Source organism: Oryctolagus cuniculus, chromosome 15 (assembly GCF_051225735.1).
Source record: "Oryctolagus cuniculus isolate XC-2025 breed Fujian yellow rabbit chromosome 15, ASM5122573v1, whole genome shotgun sequence".
Taxonomy (NCBI): domain Eukaryota; kingdom Metazoa; phylum Chordata; class Mammalia; order Lagomorpha; family Leporidae; genus Oryctolagus; species Oryctolagus cuniculus.
In genome coordinates, this window is record NC_142881.1 from 27,897,364 (window position 1) to 27,921,389 (window position 24,026).

The 24,026-nt window shown below is 45.3% G+C and overlaps 1 protein-coding gene and 1 pseudogene across 9 annotated transcripts in view; both read left to right on the forward strand.

Annotated features, from left to right (window-relative positions):
* ARMH3 (armadillo like helical domain containing 3) overlaps positions 1–24,026 on the forward strand; it is a 213,085-nt gene that overhangs the window by 175,646 nt on the left and 13,413 nt on the right. The gene's annotated exons all lie outside the window — the stretch shown is intronic.
* LOC149121940 (U2 small nuclear ribonucleoprotein auxiliary factor 35 kDa subunit-related protein 1 pseudogene) lies at positions 12,892–20,915 on the forward strand (annotated as a pseudogene).

Here is a 24,026-nt window from a genome sequence, read left to right on the forward strand (position 1 = left end):
TGTTCCCTTTGACATATTTGTTCTCTTTTGTGAGGCCAGCTGTGAGAATCCATTCGCACATTTAAAACTGCGTTTATAAAAGACTTTCATTCTTTTTTTCCTCTCTGCCTGTGGAGCAGTCCTGAGTCCTATTCTTTGATGGTGGGGCTCTCTGTGAGTGCTTTGTGGTGCCGCCTTATTCCTGTTGGACCAGTTCAGATCAATTTTACTATATAAGTTTTATTCAGAAGAACCCAGCATCTTGAGTTTTGTGCAATGAGAGAAGAGGTGACTTTCCAACCACAGTGAGCTCTGTTTAGTCAAAAAGCTTAAAAAAAAAAAAAAAAAAAAGATGACACATTTTCACTGTCAGCATGTGCAGTGCTCAGCCCCCAGCAGCTCGGGAAGGTCAGGCTGAAATCTTTCTCGAGCAGTGGCAGCCACAGACCAATAATAGGAACCCATTCTGGCATGAGGCAGCCTGGGCAAGGATGATGAGCAGGCACGTGTCCTCAGCCTCCTCCAACTCCTCTCAAAGTTAAATGAAATGATGAAAGTGCTTCTCAGAGAGTCCACGAGCCAGAGATGAGGCGATTTCCACAGAGAGGGAGAAATGGGGAAGGGGCAGCAACTCTCAAGCAGTTGTCAACCTAGTCAGTAAGTAGTTAGAACCCTGCTGTAACCCCAGAGGTGGTGCTGCAGTGGGGGTCAGTGAATAATCCCAGCTGTTGCTGTCATAAGATTTTGTGTACTCATTACTTCTCTCTTAATCCTTGTCACTCCGCGGTTTGGGGAGGGTGATGCTGTTCTGGGACCCTTTTCAAAACCACCCTCAAAATAGTCATTGCCTCTCTTCCCTTACTGACCTGGAGGGGTGCCAAATGATGGCATTACAGTGCACTTGGTTGTATCCTCAGCGCTATCAGATTAGAGGTGTCTGACTGCCTTGCTAATCTCCTGCATGTGTTGGAGCACTTCTCTCCCTTCACTTATGAACACTAATGCTAATGTCACTTAATGTTAAGGGTATTCACAGCCTCCCAGAGAGCTGGCTTTGGGATGCAGTAGAGCCCTACAGTTGTTAGCAGTAGACTGAGTAGGGGAAAAAAAAAAAAAAAACAGCAGCAACTTAATCCTCAGCAGATTCTGAAGTACTCCTAAAATAAAATGTGAAGACCACTGCTAGGCGTTAACTGGGATTTACAGCACATAGTAAGTCAGCAGACAGACAGAGCTTTTTGCTCGATCTGCCTGCCCAGCCTGCCATTTTTTTCTGGCAATAGATTTGTAAATTCTTGAATTCTGACAACCCACATATATATGTCTGCTCTATTTGAGGCATTTCAAGGTGATGCATTTTACTCTTTCAACAAAGACCAGTTTCTTACACTGGAATTTCTTTTGAGACATCCAGAAAATAGATGACATTTTTCTATTAATTCTCATTAGCTTCATGGAAGGCAAAGCTTTTTAATCAGTTAATAACCCTCAGCATGATTGAGTGGTCATACATTTTTCTAGATTAAGAAACTGATTGCATTTTTATAATGTATATGCAGGTGTTGTATCTGAAGTTAATTGTGAAGCTTATTCATTTTCACTTTGTGTGTGTGGTAAAATATATATGATATAAAATTTACCATTTAATCATTTTTACATGTATAGTTCAGTGGCATTAAGTCACATTTTGTGTAACCATCACCACCACCATCCATCTCTAGAACTTTTTTTTTTTTTTTAAAGATTTATTTTATGAGGCCGGCACTATGGCGCAGCAGGTTAATGCCCTGGCCTGAAGTGCCGACATCCCATATGGGTGTCAGTTCTAGTCCTGGCTGCTCCTTTTCCGATCCAGCTCTCTGCTGTGGCCTGGGAAAGCAGTACAAGATGGCCCAAGTCCTTGGGCCCCTGCACCCACATGGGAGACCTGGAGGAAGCTCCTGGCTCCTGGCTCCTGGCTCCTGGCTCCTGGCTCCTGATCAGCGCAGCTCTGGCCGTTGCGGCCAATTGGGGAGTGAGCCAGCGGATGGAAGACCTCTCTCTCTCTGCCTCTCTTCTCTCTGTGTAACTCTATGACTTTCGAATAAATAAAAATAAAAATTAAAAAAAAGATTTATTTTATTTATTTGAAAGAGTTAGAGAAAGAGGTAGGGACAGAGAGAGAGGAGTCTTCATCTGCTGGTTCACTTCCCAAATGGCTGCAATGACCAGAGCTGAGCAAGTCTGAAGCCAGGAACAGGAGCTTCTTCTGGATCTTCCACATGGGTGCAGGGCCCACGCACTTGGGCCATCCTCCACTGCTTCCCCAGGTGCATCCAGGGAGCGGGATCAGAAGTGGAGTAGCTGGGACTCGAACAGCACCCATATGGATGCTGGCCCTGCGGGCCAGGGCTTTAACCCAGTGCACCACAGCACCGGCCCAGAACTTTTTTTTTTTCTTTTTCTTTTTAAGATTTATTTATTTTTTGAAAGGCAGAGTTACACAGGGCAGGGGAAGATGGAGGGGAGAAGAGACAGGTCCTCCATCTGCTAGTTCACTGCACAAATGGCCACAACGGCCAGGGCTGGGCCAGGCCGAAGCCAGGAGCCCAGAGGTGCTTCTGGGTTTCCCACATGGGTACAGGGGCCCAAGTACCTGGGCCATCCTCTGTTGCTTTCCCAGGCACACTAACAGGGAGCAGGTTCAGAAGTAGAGCAGCCAGGACAGGAATCAATGCCCTTTTGGGATGTAGGTTTCACAGGTAGCAGCCTTACCCACTATACAACTGCTCTGGCCCCTCTCCAGAACTTTTTCATCATTCCATATTGAGGTTCTGAACACATTAAGCAATAGCTCCTCATTTCCCTTGCTCTCAACCCCTGCTAATCGCTCTTCTACTCTCTGTCTCTATGAATTGAGCTTCTCTAGGTGCCTTAGTGGACTCATAGACTTTTGTGACTGGCTCATTTAATTTAGTGTAAGGTATTCAGGGTTCACCCATGTTGTAGCATGTGTCAAAATGTCATTCCTTAAGGATGACATTATTAATATTAATGAACTATCACTTGTTTCCTCCCAGGGTGTACATCAGCAGGAAACTGTAACAGAGAATGGAGCCATGACTCTAACTTAGGCACTCCAGTGCAACATGCAGGTGTCTGTCTAATAATAAGGATTAATATTCCATTGTATAGGTATACCACATTTTGTGTATCCTTTCATACATTGATAGGCCTTTTATGTTGTTTGCACCTATTGGCTGTTAAAAAAAAAATGCCTGGGAAGACAGTTGGAGGGCCCAAGTGCTTGGGCCCTGCACCTGTGTGGGAGACCAGGAGGAAGCACCTGGCTCCTGGCTTCGGATCGGTGCAGCGTGACGGCCGTAGTGGCCATTTAGGGGGTGAACCAATGGAAGGAACACCTTTCTCTCTCTCTCTCTCTCTCTGCCTGTCCAAAAAAAAAAAAAAAGCTGCTGTGAACATTGGTGTACAGATAAGTATTTGAGACTTTGCTTTCCATTCTTTTGCGTGTAGACCCAGAAATGAATTGCTGTTTCTTATGATAATCCTGTGTTTAACATTTTGAGGAGGGTGGGCTTTTGGTGCAATAGTTAAGCTGCTGCTTGGGACAGACACCCGCATGTTGCATTGGAGTGCCTGAGTTAGAGCTGTGACTCCATTCTCTGTTACAGCTTCCTGCTGATGTGCACCCTGGGAGGAAACAGGGATAGCTCATGTGCTTGGGCCCCTGCCACCAATGTGGGAGACCCAGATTAGGTTCCAGGCTCCTGGCTTCAGCCCAGCCCGGCTCTGGCTATTGTGGGTATTTGAGGGAGTAAACCAGCAGATGAAAGATCTCTTTGTCCATGTCTCTCTGTCTATCTATCTCTCTGCCTTTCAAATAAATAAAAGCTAAAAAAATTTTTTTTGAGGAGCTGCTGGATTTTTCTAAAGGTGGCTGTACAATTTTACTTCCCATTGTTGCCTCCTTTCCTTACCAACATTTGTTTTCATCTGTTCTCATCCTAATGGATATGAAGTGATACCTTGTGTGATACTGATTTGCATTTCCCTAATATGTTAAGCATCATTTCATTGCTTATTGGCCATTTATATTTCTTCTTTGCCAAATTATCTATTCAAACCCATTGCCCAGTTCTAAATTGAGTGGTTTGTTTATTTGTTTTTGAGTTTCATGAACTCTTTATATATTCTGAATATTAATTCCTCATTAGCTATGTACATTACAAATATTTTATTTCATTTGTGGGTTACTTTTTTACTCTGTTAATAGAGTCCTTTATGCACAAAACTTAAATTTTGATGAAACCCAGCTTGTCTTTTTTTCTTTTGTGGACTTTGCTTTTGGTATCATATCTAAAATTCATTGCCAAATCCAATGTCTATGAAGCTTTACCCCATGTTTTCTTCTAAGAAGTTAGTTTCAGCTCTTATGTTTAGATATTTAATCCATTTTGAGTTAATTTGTATACATGATATTAGATAAGGCCATTTGACCTCTTTTATACTTGATGTACCTTTATGAATAAAGATTAGGGAGAAGGGCACAGTGGATTAAGCTGCTACTCGTGACATTTGTATCCCATATCAGAGTACGGGTTTGGTTTCATGCTGCTCTACTTGCAAACCAGCCTCCTGCTGTTGCATCTAGGAAGGGAGTAGATGACAGGCCCCCATGTGCTTGAACCCCTGCAACCCATGTGGGAGACCAAAGAAGCTCCTGGCTTCTGGCTTCATCCTGGCCTAACCCTGGATGTTGAAGCCATTTGGGGAGCAAACCAACAGATGGAACATCTCTCTCTGTCTCTCCTTCTCTTTCTGTAACTCTGCCTTTCAATTAAATAAATAAATCTTTAAAAAGAAAAAAAAAATTGGTTCGGGGCCGGTGCTGTAGCATAGTAGGCTGTCGCTCCCCCTCTTCATGGAGGAACGACACTAAACCCTGCGCTGTTCTTTCGTCTGCTCGGCCCTTCCCGGGTTTGCTGCTGGTCCTTCCTGGGTTGGCTGCGGATCCTCCACCTCCGTGGAAGGGCGGCTCCCCCTGCCACTTTCCCCACTTCCACGGGGGAGCAGCACACCGCCGGCCGGCTCTCTTGGGGGCTGCTCAGATGTTATCCGGATGTTCCCCTTAGATGTTCCTGGTGCATGTTGTCTCTCTCCTCCTTTATAGTCCTCTTCCACCAATCCCAACTCTGCTACCCACACGCCGAGTATGCTGTTCTCCTCCAATCAGGAGCAGGATCAGCTCCTGCAGGTTATTGGTCGAACTGGAGGCAGCTGTGTAGAAGTTGTTTACTCCTCTCCCAGTGCCATATTGTGGGAAAGCAGATGCATAGAATAAGTCTTAATTCCAGTAACTTAGTCTAGTCCGAATTGCTCCCCACAATTCCCCCTTTCTTTTTATTCTTTGGCGTTGATACGCGCCTGTCTTCGGTGCCCCGCGGTGCACACTCTGCTCTGCTTGCTAGAGTTGCCCACAGGTGCTTACAAGCCCTACCAATCAGGCAAACTGAATCCGGGTCCTCTCTTCACCATGTTGTGAGGAGGTTTTTAGGCGCTGATGTGTGCTTGTGTTCGGTGCCCTGCAGTGCATGCTCTGCTCGAGCTGCCTGCAAGTGCTTATCGTCTTAATCAGGCAGACCGAATCCAAGCCCTCTCATTGCCGTGTTGTGGGGAGGCCTTATTTTTCTCTATTTCTCTATCTCCGGGCATTCCTATCTCTCCTATTTTACTTCTATCTGCCAGCATTCCTATTTCTCTCATTTTACTTCTAAACTTCTGTTTCTCTTACCCCTGCGGCTTCCCGGCGCCCGCCCCGAGGCGGCTTCTTGGCGCCTCGCCCCGCGGCGGCTTCCCGGCTCTGCGCGGCTTCAGCCCGCGCTTCTCTCATCTGTGCGGCTTCCTGGCTTCACGCGCGCTCCGCGGTCTCCGCGCCAGCCCGGCACTTCCTATCTACTCGCGCCCCGTGCGCTCTCTCCGCTTGTGCCCCGCGTGCTTTCTCTGCGCTCCGCGGCTTCCGCGAATCACAGCCTAGCTCACGTTTCCGCCATCGGTTGGTTTAGTTTTCAGTCCCCCGGGCTAACCTGACAAAATCCAACCTAGCTTACGTCTCCGCTTTTCGGTTTGGCTTCCCGTCTTTTGCTCCCCGGGCTAATCTGACGGATTCCAACCTAGCTTACATCTCCGCTTCTGGTTTTAGTTTTTCGCCTTTTGCTCCCCAGGCTGACTTGACGAATTCCAACCTAGCTTACGTCTCTGCTTCAGCCTGCCCCCGCAGCTTCACTTTCCCTAACATATTTTTCTCTACCCGGTATGTTTCCTAACTCTTCTTCCAACAATATTTCTCTCTCATTTCTCCTGGCTTCTCCCCACAGTCCGTATCCGAGTGTAAGTTTCTTCTAGCTTTCACTTTCAATCTTAAATTTCTTTCAGCACTTTTTCCGTCCAGCTTTTCCCTAGGCTCTTCCCTAGTCTCTCTCTCCGGTATTTTCCCACTTCTTCTCGCTTCTTCCCTCCTAGGTTTCCTATCCGAGTCACGGCACCATTATGTCGCTCCCCTATTCGCGGAGGAACGACAGTAGGCTAAGCCTTCACCTGTGGCACCGGCATCCCATGTTGGTGACGGTTCATGTCCCAGCTGTTCCTCTTCCAATCCAGCTCTCTACCATGGCCTGGGAAAGCCGTGAAAGATAGCCCAAGTTCTTAGCCCCCTGCACCCACATAGGAAACCTGGAAGAAGCTCCTGGCTTCAGATCAGCCCAGCTCTGCCATTAAGGGCATTTGGGGAGTGCACCAGTGGATGAAAGACCTTTCTCCCTATCTCTCTCTCCCTCTGTCAGTAACTCTGCCTCTCAAATAAATAAATAAAATCTTAAAAAAAAAAAAAAAAGTTCTTCAAGACTCTTGCCCACCCTCAACTGAGATTTTGCTTCTTTACATCCCCAGGATGGCTTGTTGTTAAACATCCATTTGAATAGGCCCCAGCAAACTTGATCATCAAGGAATAAGGATTCTTAAAAATTGAAGCCAAAGAGCCAGACTGGGAGATTTAGAATGCAGTTAGCCTGAAGGAGCCTTGAGACTACCTTGATCCTCTTCCTTACCAGGACTACTTTCTCTCTGTCTCCAGTTGTGTTCATCCCCTCCAGCTCTGTCCTCTTTGGTGGGGACCACAAATAGCACAAACTCAGCACCTCACTTTTGTAAGCCTTCCCAATCCTAGTCTCCCATTTTACCTTGCTTTACATTCTGCTAGGAGGATAGTTGAGGCACACAGCCCAGTTTCATAGGTAAATCTCAACAGTCATTTTGTCAGTCCTGAATAAAGGTGGGTGGAAGGTGCTTAAGAGAAACTCTTGACGCTCAGCTAAATCTTGGATTCAGATGTTTGAGGACAACCTCTCTCGATGAGGCGAGGCTGCCTTCGCGGAAGTATGCTGAGCTGGAACAGCCATCTGGGGAGGCGCTCCCCCCTACCCTGGCCTACCTGAAACTCCTAGACACTTTTCTTCTGGCTCTCCCAATTAGGAGGAAGACTTTTTGTTTTCATTGGCTTCATTGTCCTAGAGATGAGTTCACACACAAGAGGTGTACCATGAAATTTCCTAGAATAATATTAACTCATAGATCCTTCTTAACCTCTGAGAATAGATAGGTTATAGAACATTAGTGCACACCCTAAATTATGTACAAAGTTATGCATATGTCCTTTTCTATTCCTTCAAGAGGGTCCATCTTTTCTAAGATTTTCAGTGAGTCTTTGACTCCCCCTCCAGCATTTTAACAATCACCAGCTTAGCTGCTCTGAATGGTACCTCATACTTCCTTTGCTCCAAAGCCATCAGACCTTTAAAGATGCTCATTGAAGGTCTGAGTTCCTTTTAGGATATCACTATTTGATTTGGTTTACAAATGTAGTGACATTGATTTATATCAGCTGTTATATCCTTATAGGTGGGAGAGGGCTTCTTAGCAGACAGAAGGCTCTTCAGAGCCCTGCATATCTAGAGTGTACAGTAGCAGAACCTTCTTTGAGCACCTGATTCTTTTTAACTTTTAGTCACACTCATGACCAGTTTTGTGCCTTTGAAATATCCCACTGGAAAGCAACTAAATTACTGGCCCACTCTTGTTTCTTCGGCCTTCATCTGGCTGTCATAGTTTAGCAGGTTGTAGTGCTCAGAAAAGGCTGTTTGGAGGAGAAAATAATCAGGTTTGGCCTTGAAAGAGGAAGGATAGTACAGATAAAAGAAGAAACACAAATTGTAAAATCTATTCAAAACCAGGACCTGAAAAGGACAGAAAGAACGGAGGATGATTCCAGAGTTCCTGCCAGTCACGTGCTTGGGTCATAGAACACCCAGAGGCTGATGATTTAGAAATACGAGTCAGCCTCCATGATCCCTGATGCACTAACTCTCACCGCTGTTTTAACTGTGCTACCTTTGATTCAGTTCAGAAACGTTTATTAAGGGCCTAGTGTGAACCAACCTCAGTGTTAGGCATGTGGTGAGGCCTAATAGGGAACCTATCTTTTTTATTCCAGTTATGGTATTAAAAAAAAAACATGGGCCGGCACTGCGGCTCACTAGGCTAAACCTCCGCCTGCAGCGCCAATACTCTGGGTTCTAGTCCCGGTTGGGGCGCCAGATTCTGTCCCGGTTGCTCCTCTTCCAGTCCAGCTCTCTGCTGTGGCCCGGGAAGGCAGTGGAGGATGGCCCAAGTGCTTGGGCCCTGCACCCACGTGGGAGAATAGGAGGAAGCGCCTGGCTCCTGGCTTTGGATCGGCGTAGTGCTGGCCATGGCGGGCATTTGGGGGGTGAACCAGTGGAAGGAAGACCTTTCTCTCTTTCTCTCTCTCTCTCACTGTCTAACTCTGCCTGTCAAAAAATAAAATTAAATAAATAAAAAAAATTTTTAAAAAACACATCGCTTTAGCCATTTTTAGGTAAACAGTACAGAGTATTTCACAATATGCATATTGTTGTGCCACAAAATCTCTAGAATTTTTCTGTGTTGAAACTCTACCTTCACTGTGTAATAGCTCTGTGTCCCTCCCCCCACCGCTGCCCCAGCAGCCATCATTTTACTTCATATTTCTTTTTTTAAAGATTTACCTATTTATTTGAAAGCCAGAGTTACACAGAGAGAGAAGGAGGGGCAGGGAGAGAGAGAGAGGTCTTCCATCCACTGGTTCACTCCCCAGTTGGCAGCAATGGTGGAGCTGTGCTGATCCAAAGCCAGGAGCCTGGAGCTTCTTCTGGGTCTCCCACGTGGGTGCAGTGGCCCAAGGACTTGGGCCATCTTCTACTGCTATCCCAGGCCATAGCAGAGAGCTGTATTGGAAGTGGAGCAGCCTGAACTCGAACCGGCACACATATGGATGCCAGCACTGCAGGTGGCGGCTGTACCTGCTACACCACAGCACCAGCCCCTCTACTTTATATTTCTAAGAGTGGGCAAACCTGTCTTTCAAACAAGTGGCTTAGGAGCTTGCTAAAAATTTCTCTACTTACAATTACGGATTTTCTGTGAAGATAAGAAAGGTTCTGCAGGTACACCCCACCCCCACCCCCATGTGTCGTGGGACCATAGTACAGTGTAATCTAATTCCCAAGTTTTTTATATTGGGAATTTTTGAGGAGGCTCACTTATTATTTCAGTTTCTGCTTTCTGTAGGATTTTGGATTCCAAGGAGGTCTATATAATCTTGTGTATTACATGACCTACCTTTGACAGTTTTATGACAGGTTTCTGAACAGGAGATAATCGTGGTTCATTTTCCTGTGGGAGCAACCATATAAAAGTTCTCCCCAGGGCAACCCTGGATCTCGAGAAGGGCAGTTGAGGCCTGTGGACAGCCCCCTCTGAGAACCCCGTCCCAGAACACGGGCTAAGCACCTGCAAGGCAGCATGGGCAGAGGCATGTGCTGACAGCTGAGATTTAAGGCTCCCATGAGAGCCGTAACTGAGTTTCCTGTACTTGGCATGGTGTATTTCTACAACAGCTTGTGGTCTTGCACTGCCTCTAGCCATGAGGGATGGTTGCTGTGGGGACTCTTACTGAGCAAGCATGTGACACAAGCCCTGGCCATTTGACCTGTCTTCCTCGTGGCCTGTATTTATGTTCTGACATTTCATTTGACCTGTTTGGCAGGAAAGTGGTTTGGTGTGAGCTGTTTGTTCAGTGGTGTCACTAAGGCAGGAAAGACAGAGGCAGAGGGTTTTCTACAAACTCCTGTCCTCAATGCCCAATAGCATGTTGTATAGGGAGGGCATCTCGAGGAGGTCCACATAGGAGGATAAGCTGATTGATTATGTTCAGCTGGGATGACTGCTGTCTTACTAGGACCAAAGGTAAGCAAAATCACCAGGGACCTAGGTTAGGGGAGAAAGTGTTTTAGATATGAAAGAGACAAATAGAGAAAAGGAAAGAAATAATTAGTAGCTATTGAGCTGACACTGTTTAAGGTTTATTTGAAAAATCAGTTACAGAGAGAGAGGGAGGGCAAAACCAAGTGCGCACGCGCATGCTAGAGAGAGAGAGAGAGAGAGAGATCTTCCATCTGCTGGTTCAGGAACTCCATCTAGGTCTCCCACATAGGTGGCAGAGGCCCAAACACTTTGACCATCTTCTGCTGCTTCCCCAGGCACATTACCAGAGAGTTGGATTGGAAGCAGAGCAGCTGACCTCTTAAATGTTTTTAAAGTAGTAGTTTCACTTCATTTTAGAAAAGAGAGAGAGGCTGGTGTTCTGGCATAATGGGTCAAGCCTCTGCTAGCAATGCCTACATCCCACATTAGAGCACCGGCTGCTACCCTTCCAGTCCCAGCTCCCTGCTAATGCACCTGGGAAAGTAGCGGAAGGTGGCCTGAGTACCTGGGTCCCTGATGTCCATGTATGAAACCACGTTTTTTGAAGTTCCTGGTTACAGGCTAGGCCAGCACTGGCTATTATGGCCATTTGGAGAGTGAACAAATAGACAAAAGATCTCTGTCTCTCTCTCCTTTTCTCTCTGATGCTCTGCCTTTCAAATAGATAAATAAACAAACCTTTAAATAGAGACTCAAAATTAATGTCCCACAGCAGATTTGTGGAAAGCTCAATGTATTATCCATCTCTGCCACTGTGAGCATTTTCTGCAATTAGGTATCAATTTTGAAAGGACCATCACATAGATTTCTTTCTTTTTAAAAAAAGATTTATTTATTTTTATTTGAAAGGCAGAGTTGCAGAGGCAGAGAGAGAGAGCGAGAGTGAGAGAGAGATCTTCAATTCATTGTTTTACTCCCCAAATGGCTGCAACAGCCGGAGCTGGGCCGATCCAAAGCCAGGAACCTGAAACTTTTTCCAGGTTTCCAACACTGGTGCAGGGACACAAGCAGTTGGGCCATCTTCTGCTGCTTTTCTAAGCCACAGCAGAGAGCTGGATAGGAAGTGGAGCGGTCGGGACTCAGACCAGTGCCCATTTAGAATGCTAGCACTGTAGGCAGTGGCTTTATCTGCTATACCACAGTGCCAGCCCCATCACATGGATTTCTGGTTTTCTTCAGGCAACTGTGAAACTTCATTAGTAGAAACAGTGTTGGAGCTTGTAGGAATTACAGCGCGTAGTTGTCAGCTTTTGAAGGGGTTATAGGAGACAGTCCTTGCCTTCATGGTAATCTAAGAAGGATCCTTTATCCTGGTTAAATGAGAGTATTCAGGTAAGACTTCTCTGTTCAGTTTGTTGTTTAGGCACCTCCTTCCTTATAGTAGATCTTTTGGAGATTTTGTTTCCACTGCACCCTCTTATATCAGAGGCTAGAAGTATCACTATGCAAACTTTTTTCTCTGTTATAAGCTGTATTAATTGGAATTTTTTTGCCAGTTACTTTAACAGGAGTTTGACTTTTCATTGTGAATTTTTTCTTAAGATTTATTTATTCACTTGAAAGATAGACACAGAAGGAGAGGCAGAGAGAAAGAGATCTTCATCCATTGGTTCACTCCCCAAATGGCTGCGACAGCTGGAGCTGGGCCAGCCCAAAGGCAGGAGCCAGGAGATTCTTCCAGATGTCTCCCACACGGGAACAGAGGCCCAAGCACCTGAGTCATCTTCCACTGCTTTCCAGATACATTAGCAGGGAGCTGGATCAGAAGTGGAGCAGCCGGATCTTGAACCAGCACCCAAATAGGATGCCAGTGCTGCAGGCGGCAGCTTACTCCGCTGTGCCACAGCACTGGCCCCTCACAATCATCTTACTCAAAGGATGTTACAGTCTTAAAAATGATCCACCCAGCTGGAAAGGAAGCTGTGTATTAGGCCACAAATGGGATTTCCTTTAAAGAATTCTGTCAATGAGGTAAATGAGTCCTGGTGAGGAAACAGACCCCATGTTGAATTGCCAGTGAGTTAAGAGGAGAGACAGTGTTTTCTGTCTCTCTCCTGGAACTGTGATAAATTTCCAAGGAGAGAAACATCAGATGAGGAGTGCAGAGACATCTGCCTCTTGGTTGGAGCCGGGCAGAGTGTCCCACCTGCTCTCAGCTGTGGAAAAGGTGAAGGCCTGATGTGATACCAGGGTATTGCGTCCCCCACCCTCATTACACTGGCTGCTTCTTGGTGTGATTGGATGCCTTGCTTGTGCAGGGTAATACCTTGGGTTTGTTGGATCTGTAATTAGTGCAAAGAAAAGCTTCACAAGGAGTGTCTAGGGCTCCAGTCAAATAAAGTCAGGGAGGTCTGGGTGACTGCCCAGGGAAATTAAAGGAAGTCGCTGTCACTGCTCCTTTAACTGACTGATGGCCCCTTACTAATCACCCACTGTGAGGTTCATTATCTGGTCCATCGTACCGAAGGGCAGAGCCAGCCTGTCAGATCAATAAATCTCCAGGCAGGAGAGAGACCTTTGGTAGTAGCCTTCGAAGGCATGGATGGACTGGGAGAACTGGCCAGCTCAAATTGGTACTGAAATTGGGTTTGGTCCTGTAGTATAGGAAATGAAAATAGAAAGGCGAGGCAGGGGGGCGGTACAGGGAGAGGTGGGAGGCAGTGAGAGATAAACTTCTGCATGTACAGGGTGGCGGTATAGATGAGACCTTATAAAAGGCAAGTCCTTTCTCCGTAGTGTAAGAGATTTGTGTCTACCTTGTGGAACATCCAGACCATTATGTTAGGTGATTGTGCCCTAGCGAGAGATTCTGATTATCCTGCTTGGAAAGTCACTATAGTATAGCAACCAGTGGAAGGAATGATGCTCTCTCAGTGGGTCTGTGGTTTTGTTTCTGGTTGCTGTTTGTTCTAGTTTCTATGCTATTGGCTGTTTTATTCTGCTTTCAGCCACTTTGAGCTAAAGTGTTCTGAAAAAGAATCAATTTTTGCCTCTAAAGGAAGCTCTAAGGACCTGATTTGATCTAAGAATTCTCTTGATTCTGAGTGTCCTCAGTGCCATAAGATAGGGAATGGGAGCTCTGGCTAAATTCTCCAGATTTCTTCTCTGTGCTGAACTAGAGGCAGTAAAACGCCCTTGAGGACTTAACAGTATAAGAATCAAGAGCACTACTTTCTTTGTACATATTTAATGTAGACATCTCTCAGCTGACATATTTAGAGTGGTTGTGGGGGCCGGCGCCGCGGCTCACTTGGTTAATCCTCCGTCTGCGGCGCCATCATCCCATATGAGTGCCGGGTTCTAGTCCCATCTGCCCCTCTTCAGTCCAGCTCTCTGCTGTGGCCCAGGAGGGCAGTGGAGGATGGTCCAAGTGCTTGGGCCCTTGCACCCACATGGGAGACCAAGAAGAAGCACCTGGCTCCTGGCTTCAGATTGGCGCAGCACCGGCTGTAGCGGCCATTTGGGGAGTGAACCAACAGAAGAAAGACCTTTCTCTCTGTCTCTCTCTCACTGTCTATAACTCTACCTGTCAAATAAATAAATAAATAAAATAAATTAGAGTGCTTGTAGCAGCCCTGTCTGGTCTTTTATAACCCTGAAAAGGACCCTGTTCTTCAGCCCACCACTCTGTGAATTACTGTCTCATTACAAATCTATACACAGTTGACTGGTGACCTGTATATGAATGCGTTTCCAAAGAGTCATTATCATCGAATCCCTTTCATCCTTGCCTCAGTTCCATGGAAAAGGCAAAAGCAGAGGTGGGCCTTTGGCCTAGCAGTTACAACACCAGTTGGGATGCCTACATCCCACATTGAGTGCCTGGGTTGACTTCTGGCTCTGTTCCTGATTCCAGCTTCCTGCCAGCAAGTAATGTTCAAGGGGTTGGGGTCCTTGCCATCCATTTGGGAGACCTGAATTGAGTTCCTGGCCCCCAGCTTTGGCTCAGGCCTGGCTACTGTGGGCATCTGGGGAGTGAATCAGAGAGGGAGCTGGTACACTCGTGTTCGTCTTCTCTCTCTCTCTCTCTCTCTCTCTCTCTCTCTCTGTGTGTGTGTGTGTGTGTGTCTGTCTGTCTGTCTGTCTCTGTCTCTCTCTCTCTCTCTCTCTCTGCCTCTTGAATAGTTTTTTTTCCCCAGTGCAAAAGCAGAACCCTTATTAGGTGTCTTTGATAAGGCAAGAGGGGTGCCCTATCCTACTGATGCTGGGGTTTCCTTTGAGATGTCTCCATCATTAACTGGTGAAACTCATACTTTCTTGCATCCCCTGCACCATCTTCACCCGCCTTTCATCCTGATGCACAGGCTCCCCTCGGGCTCCTCTTCCTCAGGGCCCCGGGGTTTACCATATGTCCCAGAAACTCCGAACACGCCTTCTGTCATCTCAGTACAACAGCATTCGTTTGGACTGTCTCCAGCTAAGCATTCTGGAGCCAGGCTTTTGAAAGGAACCAACTGGTACATCAAGGGTTGATTCAGTTTGGTGGAATTAAGATTTTTTTTAAGCAAGTAAATTGGGGATTAAGTTAGATCTAAACTTCAAAATAAATAAATTAATAAAGGCAGGAGGACCTTGTAAGTCCCTGAGCTGGGGATTGATTGAGTTTGTAAGTACACACCCTAAAAAACACAAGTTGGGGCTGGTGCTGTGGTGTACGTGGGTAAAGCCGCTGCCTGAAGTGCTGACATCCCATATGGGCACTGGTTTGAGTCCTGGCTGCGCCACTTCCAATCCAGCTCTCTGCTATGGCCTGGGAAAGCAGTAGAAGATGGCCCAAGTCCTTGAGCCCCTGCACCCACATGGGAAACCTGGAAGAAGCTCCAGGCTCCTGGATTTGGATTGGCCCAGCTCTGGCTGTTGCGGCCAATTGGGGAGTGAACCAGTGGAATGGAAGTCCTGTTTCTCTCTTTCTCTCTGTGCCTCTCCTTCTCTCTCTGTGTAACTCCAACTTTCAAATAAATAAATAAATCTTAAAAAAGAAGAAGAAGCAAAAACCCTTAAGTGGCTTATGCCCAGCTGAAAATTATTCTAAACATTATTCATTGCCACTGGGAGTCCATTTAATTTGTCAGAAAGGAGTGTGGAGCTGTGCACAGGTTGAGGAGAAGAGTACAATAGATGAATCTTTGGTACTGTTGAAATAGCTAAGAATTCCTAGTCTTGAGCCAGCTGATGTGTCAGCCTGAATCATTCTAGCCCAACACAAGATAGAATAATAATAAAACCAAAAAAGACATAAGCTTACTGTCCACTGCCATACACCTCTTCTTTGACTAGTCATGATTTATTGTACTTATTTTTAATTATAATTTTGTATTATGATTAGCATATATCATAAATATATTATTAAATATTTATGTAACAACTACCACAATCAAGAGGTAGAACATTTCCATCATCCAAAAAAAAAAAAAAAAAAAAAAAAACACCTCTCTTATTACTACCCTGTAGTCGATCTTCAACCTGAATTTGGGCACTAGGCAAGCACTGAAATGATTTCTATATATTCAGTTTGCCTTTTATAGAATTTCATATAAATAAACTTATGTACTATGTGCTCCTTTGTGTCTGGCTCCTTTGTGAAATTCATATATGTGTGATACTACTAGGTATTTATCCAAGAGAAATGAAAATACATGTCCATGTCCATCCACATACTTGAACACAAATGTTCATAGCAGCATTATTCATGATAGCAAAAACTAGAGGCAACCTAAATGCCCATCAACAACTTAATGAATAAACAGTTAATCCATATATACAATGAAATATTATGTAGCGGTTAAAAAAAGGATACAGTGGGAGTAGTTAGTTTAGCATAGGGTTTAAATGCCCACATCCCACATTGGACCGCCTGGGTTTGATTTCCTAGTTCAGGCTCCTGAATCCCTCTCTTGCCACTGCAGACCAGGGTAGACAGTGGTGATAGCTGAAGTAATTGGGTTCCTGCCATCCATGTGAGAGACCTAGATTATGGCCAGCGCCACGACTCAATAGGCTAATCCTTCACCTGCGGCACCGGCACACCGGGTTCTAGTCCCGGTCAGGGCACCGGCTTCTGTCCTGGTTGCCCCTCTTCCAGGCCAGCTCTCTGCTATGGCCCGGGAAGGCAGTGGAGGATGGCCCAAGTGCTTGGGCCCTGCACCCCATGGGAGACCAGGAAAAGCACCTGGCTCCTGGCTCCTGCCATTGGATCAGCGCGGTGCACCGGCTGCAGCGCGCCGGCCACAGCGGCCATTGGAGGGTGAACCAACGGCAAAGGAAGACTCTCTCTCTCTCACTGTCCACTCTGCCTGTCAAAAAAAGAGAGAGAGAGAGAGAGAGACAGAGAGAAAGGTCTTCCTTTTTGCCGTTGGTTCACCCTCCAGTGGCCGCCGCGGCCAGCGCGCTGCGGCCGGCGCACCACACTGATCCTTAGGCAGGAGCCAGGTGCTTCTCCTGGTCTCCCATGGGGTGCAGGACCCAAGCACTTGGGCCATCCTCCACTGCACTCCCTGGCCACAGCAGAGAGCTGGCCTGGAAGGGGGGCAGCCAGGACAGAATCCGGCGCCCCGACCGGGACTAGAACCCGGTGTGCCGGTGCCGCTAGGCGGAGGATTAACCTAGTGAGCCGCGGCGCCGGCCTATGCCCTTGATTTCTTTGCCTTATTGCACTGACTGGGACTGCCAATAAAATATATATATATTTTAATTTATTTGAAAGGCTGACTTAGAACGAGAGACAGAGATTTTCTATCAGCTGCATCATTCTCCAAATGGCTGCAATGACAGGTTGGGCCAGGCCAAAGCCAAGAACTTCTTCTGCATCTCCCACGTGGGTGGCAGGGTCCCGGGGATTTAGGTCATCTTCTGCTGCTTTCCCAGGCACATTTGCAGAGAGCTGGATAAGAAGTGGAGCAGCTGGAACTTGAATTGGAGCCCGGGTAGAATACTGGCATCACAGATGGTAGTTTTACCCTCTAGATCACAATGTCAGCCCCCACCAATACAACATTGAAGTGGGGGGATGGTGGTGTGGCATATAAATCTTTTTTTTTTTAATTTATTTATTTGAGAGGCAGAGACATAGAAAGTTCTTCCATCTGCTGTTTCACTCCCCAAATAGCTGCAATGGCCAGATCTGAGCTGATGCAAAGCCAGGAGCCAGGAGCTTCTTCTAGGTCTCCCATGAGGGTACAGGGGCCCAAGGACTTGGGCCATCTTCTGCTGCCTTCCCAGGCCATCAACAGGGAACTGGATCAAAAGTGAAGCAGCCTGGACTCGAACCAGCTCTGCCTTTCAAATAAATAAGTCAATATTTTAAAAAATACTGAAATGGCAAGATGACATCCTTGCCATTTCTTAAGGGGAAAGCATTTGGTCGTTCACCATTAATAAGTAAGCTGTAGATCTTCTTAAAGTCCTTTTATTTCATTGAGGTTCCCTTCTATTCTGAATTTGCTGAGAGGTTTTATTATAAATAAAAATTATACCTTGTAAATGTCCTTTCTGCATTTTTGGATGATCATATGGATTTCCTCCTTTATAAAGTGTGTGATTTTTTTAATATTAAGCCAGCCTTAAGTTTCTGGGCTAAATCCCTCGTGGTATCATATTTATATTTTATTGAATTGGAGCTGCTAATATTTGTTAATTATTTTTATTTCAGTGTTTTTGAGGGATATTAGTTCATAGCTTTTTTTAAAAAAGATTTATTTATTTACTTGAAAAGTTACACAGAGAAAGAAGGAGAATCCTCTGGTTCACTCCTCAGATGGCCGCAATGGCCAGAGCTGCGCCAGTCCACAGCCAGGAGCCAGGAGCTTCTTCCGGGTCTCCCACGTGGGTGCAGGGGCCTAAGGACTTGGGCCAACTTCTACTGCTTTCCCAGGCCATAGCAGAGAGCTGGATCTGAAGTGGAACAGCCGGGTCTCAAAGCGGCGCCTATATGGGATGGCGGCATTGCAGGCGGCGGCTTTACCCGCTACGCCACAGCGCCGGCCCCAATGCTGGCCTTTTGAGGTGGAGAATATTTCTTCTCTGGTTTTAGAATTTATGTAGAGTTGGCCTTATTTCTTGCTTAATGTTAAGTAGACTTCACCCGTGATGCCATCTGGGCTTGGAACTTTCTTTGTAGGACAAAATTTTATACCCAGTATTTTGTTAGGAAAGCTTTTCAAACATACAATAAAGTTGAAAAATAAAATTGTATAGTGAGTATCAATACAGCTCTTAGGAGATTCTGCCATTTACACTTTACTGTACTTGCTTTATCACATATCTAGGCTACAGGATGGAGCCCCACCCATCACATCATCTTATTTTTTTATACATTTCAAAGTAACTTGCACGTATTAGTATACTTTTGGGGAAGCATTTTGATTATTAGTTCAGTTTATTTAATAGATTTAGGGACCATTAGGTATAGTTTCTACATATTCTTGAGCCAGTTTTAATAGTTTATGTCTTCAAGAAAGTTATTCATTTGTATAGGTTATTGATACTATTATGATAAATTGCTTTATAAATAAATAAAATAAATTTTATTATGATAAAAATAGTCTTTATTTTTCTTGAAATGCATGTAGGATTTAGTGTGATGTCTCCTATTACATGGGCAGTGTGTGCCTTTTTTCTTGTTCCTTATTGGTCTCTCTCATTTTATCAGTTTGTTAATCAGCTTTTAGTCTCATTGATCTTCTGTTTTTCTTTTTTTTTTTTTTTTTTTTTTTTTTGACAGAGTTAGACAGTGAGAAAGAGAGAGACAGAGAGAAAGGTTTTCCTTTTCCGTTGGTTCACCTCCCAAGTGGCAACTAAGGCCGGTGCGTTGCAGCCAGTGTGCTGCACCAATCCAAAGCCTGGAGCCAGGCGCTTCCTCCTGGTCTCCCATGTGGGTGCAAGGCCCAAGGACCTGGGCCATCCTCCACTGCACTCCCGGGTCACAGCAGAGAGCTGGACTGGAAGAGGAGCCATCGGGACAGAATCTGGCGCCCCAACCAGGACTAGAACCCGGGATGCCGGCGCCGCAGGCAGAGGATTAGCCTAGTGAGCTGCGGCGGCGGCCCTGTTTTTCTATTTCATCACTCCTTACATAGTTATCTTTATAATTTCCTTCCTTCTGCTCACTTTGATTTAATTTGCTCATTTTCAAATTTCTAAAGGTAGAAACTTAGGTCATTAATTTTAGAGCTTTCTTATTTTCTTTTTAAATTTTTATTTACTTAAAAGGCAGGGGGGGCCAGTGTTGTGGTGCAGTGGATTAGGCCCCTGCCTGGGATGCCAGCATCATGTATCAGAGTATTGGTTCAAGTCCTAGCTGCAGGCCGGCGCCGCGGCTCACTAGGCTAATCCTCCGCCTTGCGGCTCCGGCATACCGGGTTCTAGTCCCAGTCGGGGCGCCAGATTCTGTCCCGGTTGCCCCTTTTCCAGGCCAGCTCTCTGCTGTGGCCAGGGAGTGCAGTGGAGGATGGCCCAAGTGCTTGGGCCCTGCACCCCATGGGAGACCAGGATAAGTACCTGGCTCCTGCCATCGGATCAGCGAGGTGCGCCAGCCGCAGCGCGCCAGCCTTGGCAGCCATTGGAGGGTGAGCCAACGGCAAAAGGAAGACCTTTCTCTCTGTCTCTCTCTCTCACTGTCCACTCTGCCTGTCACCAAAAAAAAAAAAAAAAAAAAAGGTCCCAGCTGCTCTGCTTCCACTCCAGCTCCCTGCTGGTGTGTCTGGGAGGGCAGCAGAGGATGGCCCAAGTGCTTGGGCCTCTGCCACTCATGTGAGAAAACAGGATGGAGATCCTGTTCTTGGCTTCAGCCCTGCCCAAGACCTAACTGTTGAGGCCATTTGGGGAGTAAGCCAGCAAATGGAAGATCTCTCTCTCTCTCTCTCTCTCTCTCTCTCTCTCTCTGTGTGTGTGTTCCCCCCCACCTCTAACTCTGCCTTTCAAATAAAATAAATAAATTTTTAAAAATTATTTCCTTGTTTTAGAAGCAGAGTAACAGAGAAAAGGTGGCAGGGACAGAGATATATTCCATCTGCTAGTTAACTCTGCAGGTCAAACCAAGAGTCAGAAACTCCACCCATGGATTTAAGAATAATGGAGAAAGATCAAGCTAACTGTCCACTCTACAATAAAACAGGAGCTTGCAGATTTGGAGTAGGTGTTCACGTAAGCATAATTTCCCAGCGTCTAGTCCTACCCTTCTGATTAAAAGCATGTTTACCACATTTGAAATAGAGCAGTGCAGGAGGAATGACTGTGACCCTGATGTAAGCCTCAAGTACAGCGAGGAAGAAACCTACCAACAGTTCCTAGAGTTCTATGATGATGTGCTCCCTGAGTTCAAGAATGTGGGCAAAGTGGTTCAGTTTAAGGTCAGCTGAAACTTGGAACCTCATCTGAAGGGCAATGTGTATGTTCAGTATCAGTCAGAAGAAGAATGCCAAGCAGCCCTGTCTCTGTTTAACGGGCGATGGTATGCAGGCGGACAGCTTCAGTGCGAATTCTGCCCAGTGACCAGGTAGAAAATGGCCATTTGTGGTAAAAGACAATGTGATGGTTTTTTCCCCAATCATTCCACTGTTACATGAAGGAATATTCTCAGGGAAAAGATGATCTTTTAAAGGGATGAAACAGCTTTTCTTTTTTCTTACAAAGTAGATGAGCAGAGATCTATATGAATAAAAGACACCACAGTTTCAATCTGTAAAAAAAAAAAAAGAGTATCTCCATTTGTCTCCTCCTGTCTTTTTGTTGTCATACATTTTTTTTCTCTTTTTTAAAGATTTATTTATTTATTTGAAAGGCAGGGTTACAGAGAGGCAGAGGCAGAGAGAGAGAGAGAGGTCTTCCATCCGCTGGTTCACTCCCCAAATGGCTGCAATGGCCGAAGTTGAACTCATCCGAAGCCAGGAGCCTTTTCTGGGTCTCCTATGCAGGTGCAGGGGCCCAAAGACTTGGGCCATCTTCTGCTGCTTTCCCAGGCCACAGCACAGAGCTGGATCTGAAGTGGAGCAGCCGGGACTCCAACTGGTGCCCATATTGGATGCCAGCACTGCAGGCAGTGGCTTTACCCAGCACGCCACATTGCCGGCCCCCATACATTTATTTTCTTCAAGGATTGTTTTAAATTTCAGAATATATTGTTCTTATTTCTTGTTTGAAAAGTCTTACCTGTTTCCTCATTTTAAAATGTATGTAAAAGAGCAATTTCTGTTTATTTATATATTTACCTTTCCTAGTCAGTGGTTTTCATTCCTATTTATAGATTCAGGTGATGTAATTTTCCTTCTGTCAGAAAACTTTTAATATCTTGTCATGCAGGACTGTTAGCAACACATTCTCTCAGACTGTTTCTTTATTTCACCTTCATTTCTGAAGGATTTTTTTTGCTGGATCTAGAATTCTAGGTTAACAGTATTTTTTTTTTCTGTCAGCACAGATATCATTCCTTTGTCTTCTGGTTTGCATGGTTTCTGACAAGTAATGTTAATTTCTTGTTCCTCTGTACTTAATGTGTCTTTTTTCAATTTTTAATAGTCTCTTACCACTGGTTTGCAGTGATTTTATTATAAAGTACTTTGTATCTATCATTTTGCTATTTATTATGTTAATAGACTTCTTTAAATACTTAAACACGTTTATGATAGCTCTTTAAATATCTCTTCTAATTCCATCACCTCTCCCAGTTAGGGGTCTTTTTCTATTGGCTGATATTTCTCTTGGTTATGGACCAGATTTTTCTGTTTCTTGACACGTTTCTCAATTTTTTGATTGGATACTGGGCATTGTGATTGTCATGTGGTTGAGTGCTTAATTTTATTGTCTTCAAATAGTGTTGGAAAGATATTTAGGAAGGCAGTTAAGTTATGTCTGATCCCTTTGAAACTTCTTACAAATCTCCATGTAGTTTAGAGCCACTACTAAGGCGTGACTGTTCTGGTGTTCCTCTTGAATGTCCATGTGTTCAGCAAGTACTCTCTTCAGACACCTCCCAGTCTCAGGTGAACTATGAGAATTGTTCAGCTTACAGATTTTCCATCAGGTTTGTTTGTTTGTTTGTTTGTTTGTTTTTTTGTCTGGCCTGGTTGTAATCCTTACAATCAGTGGAACACTGTGCAGCTTCCTGAATGTCCTTTGCCTGCCTCCCTCCTCTCTGGATATCGCCTCATAAATTCCAGCTACTCCTGCCTCCCCAAATCCAATTGGTCTCCTTAGTACAATAAAACTTCCATGTTCACGGTGTCTTCCTTTTATCAGGATTCCTGTCCTACGCTGCCTATAGTCCAATGCCTGAAATAAATTGTTTCCTTCCCAGTTCCTAGTTATTCAGTCATGACTGCATGTGGAAGTCCTGAACTACATTAAAATATTGTAATATACCCTGAGTTAGCCAGCTGAAATTTTAAAATGTTGTACACTTTTTCAGAGAACCTTCCCCGTTCATATATATTGTGTTGTCCTACTTCATTCTCTCTCTTCTTTCCTCCGTCTTCAGTTACTGCAGTGGAAGGTCTTGAATGGATGTTGGAAATGGCATACTCATATATAATGAGCGTTTTTATATTGTTTTTATTTATTTAAAGGTGATTCACTAAAGTTACCTCTTCCTTTCCCCCATTTTTCCATTCTGTTGTTGTGCCCAGGTGCCAGGCCTAACATTGATCACTTACAAAGGCTTAAAGGGGAATTGAAAAGTCAAGCTGTTGGGTTTCAGACATTTTTGTACTTTCTAGCTGTCTGCTTGGTCCCTCTGCTTCTCCTGGGCCGTGTCATCAGGTCAGGCTTTGTCCTGAGAGAAGCGTGAGCAGCAGCATCGCGGGGGCTAGTAGTCCTCTGCATGCTAGTTGGCCTTGGAGCTCATGAGTCTAATTGTCTTCTCTCCTTGTCTTCTGAGATGTGAATCTTTTGGATGCTGTATGTAAGCAGGTACTAAAAATAGCTCAGCAAGATTTTGAACCTGGCTGCTCAAAGATCACTGTGTGTGGCTACTCAGATTGTTTTGGACAGTTATCTAATGAGTACACCGCACAGTTGAGCTGAATATTTGCAGCTGAAATTTGTTGCTAAATTGAACACATCTCTGAAGGCATTTCAGAATGGATCAAAGCTGATTTCTGAGAAGCTGAAACTCTAGTTTTGTGTGCTTTAGGGGTAAAAATGACGTTCTTTTTGACCTTTTCCATCTTTGCTCGTTCTTGGTACCGGACTTATTTCCCAGTGTCAGAGCTGAGCCTAAGCAGTCTGCCATTCAGTGACTCCCCTGCTGGAGCCTAGCTGTCAGGCCAGACTCCCAGACCTGTGCAAGCTAACGGTCTTTCCTGCAGCTGCACTCAGAATTAACTACCACAGTGATATAAAATGGAGGAGGTGAGGGCCAGTGCTTGGACACAGCAGGTTAAGCTGCTTCTCAGGGTGCCTGTGTAGAGTATCAGTTTGAGTCCCAGCTACTCCACTTCCAATCCAACTCCCTACTAACACATCCGGGAGGCAGTAAATGATGGCTCAAGTGCTTGGGCCCCTGCTGCCCACATGGAGACCCAGCCCTGGCTGTTGTAGGCATTTAAGGAGTGAACCAGTGGGTAGAGGATCTCTGTGCCTCTCTCTCTCTCTCTCTCTCTCTCTCTCTCTCTCTGTGTGATTCAGCCTAAATAAATTTTTTTTAAGTAGAAGTGATAAAAAAGAAGAGACCCTAGTTTTTT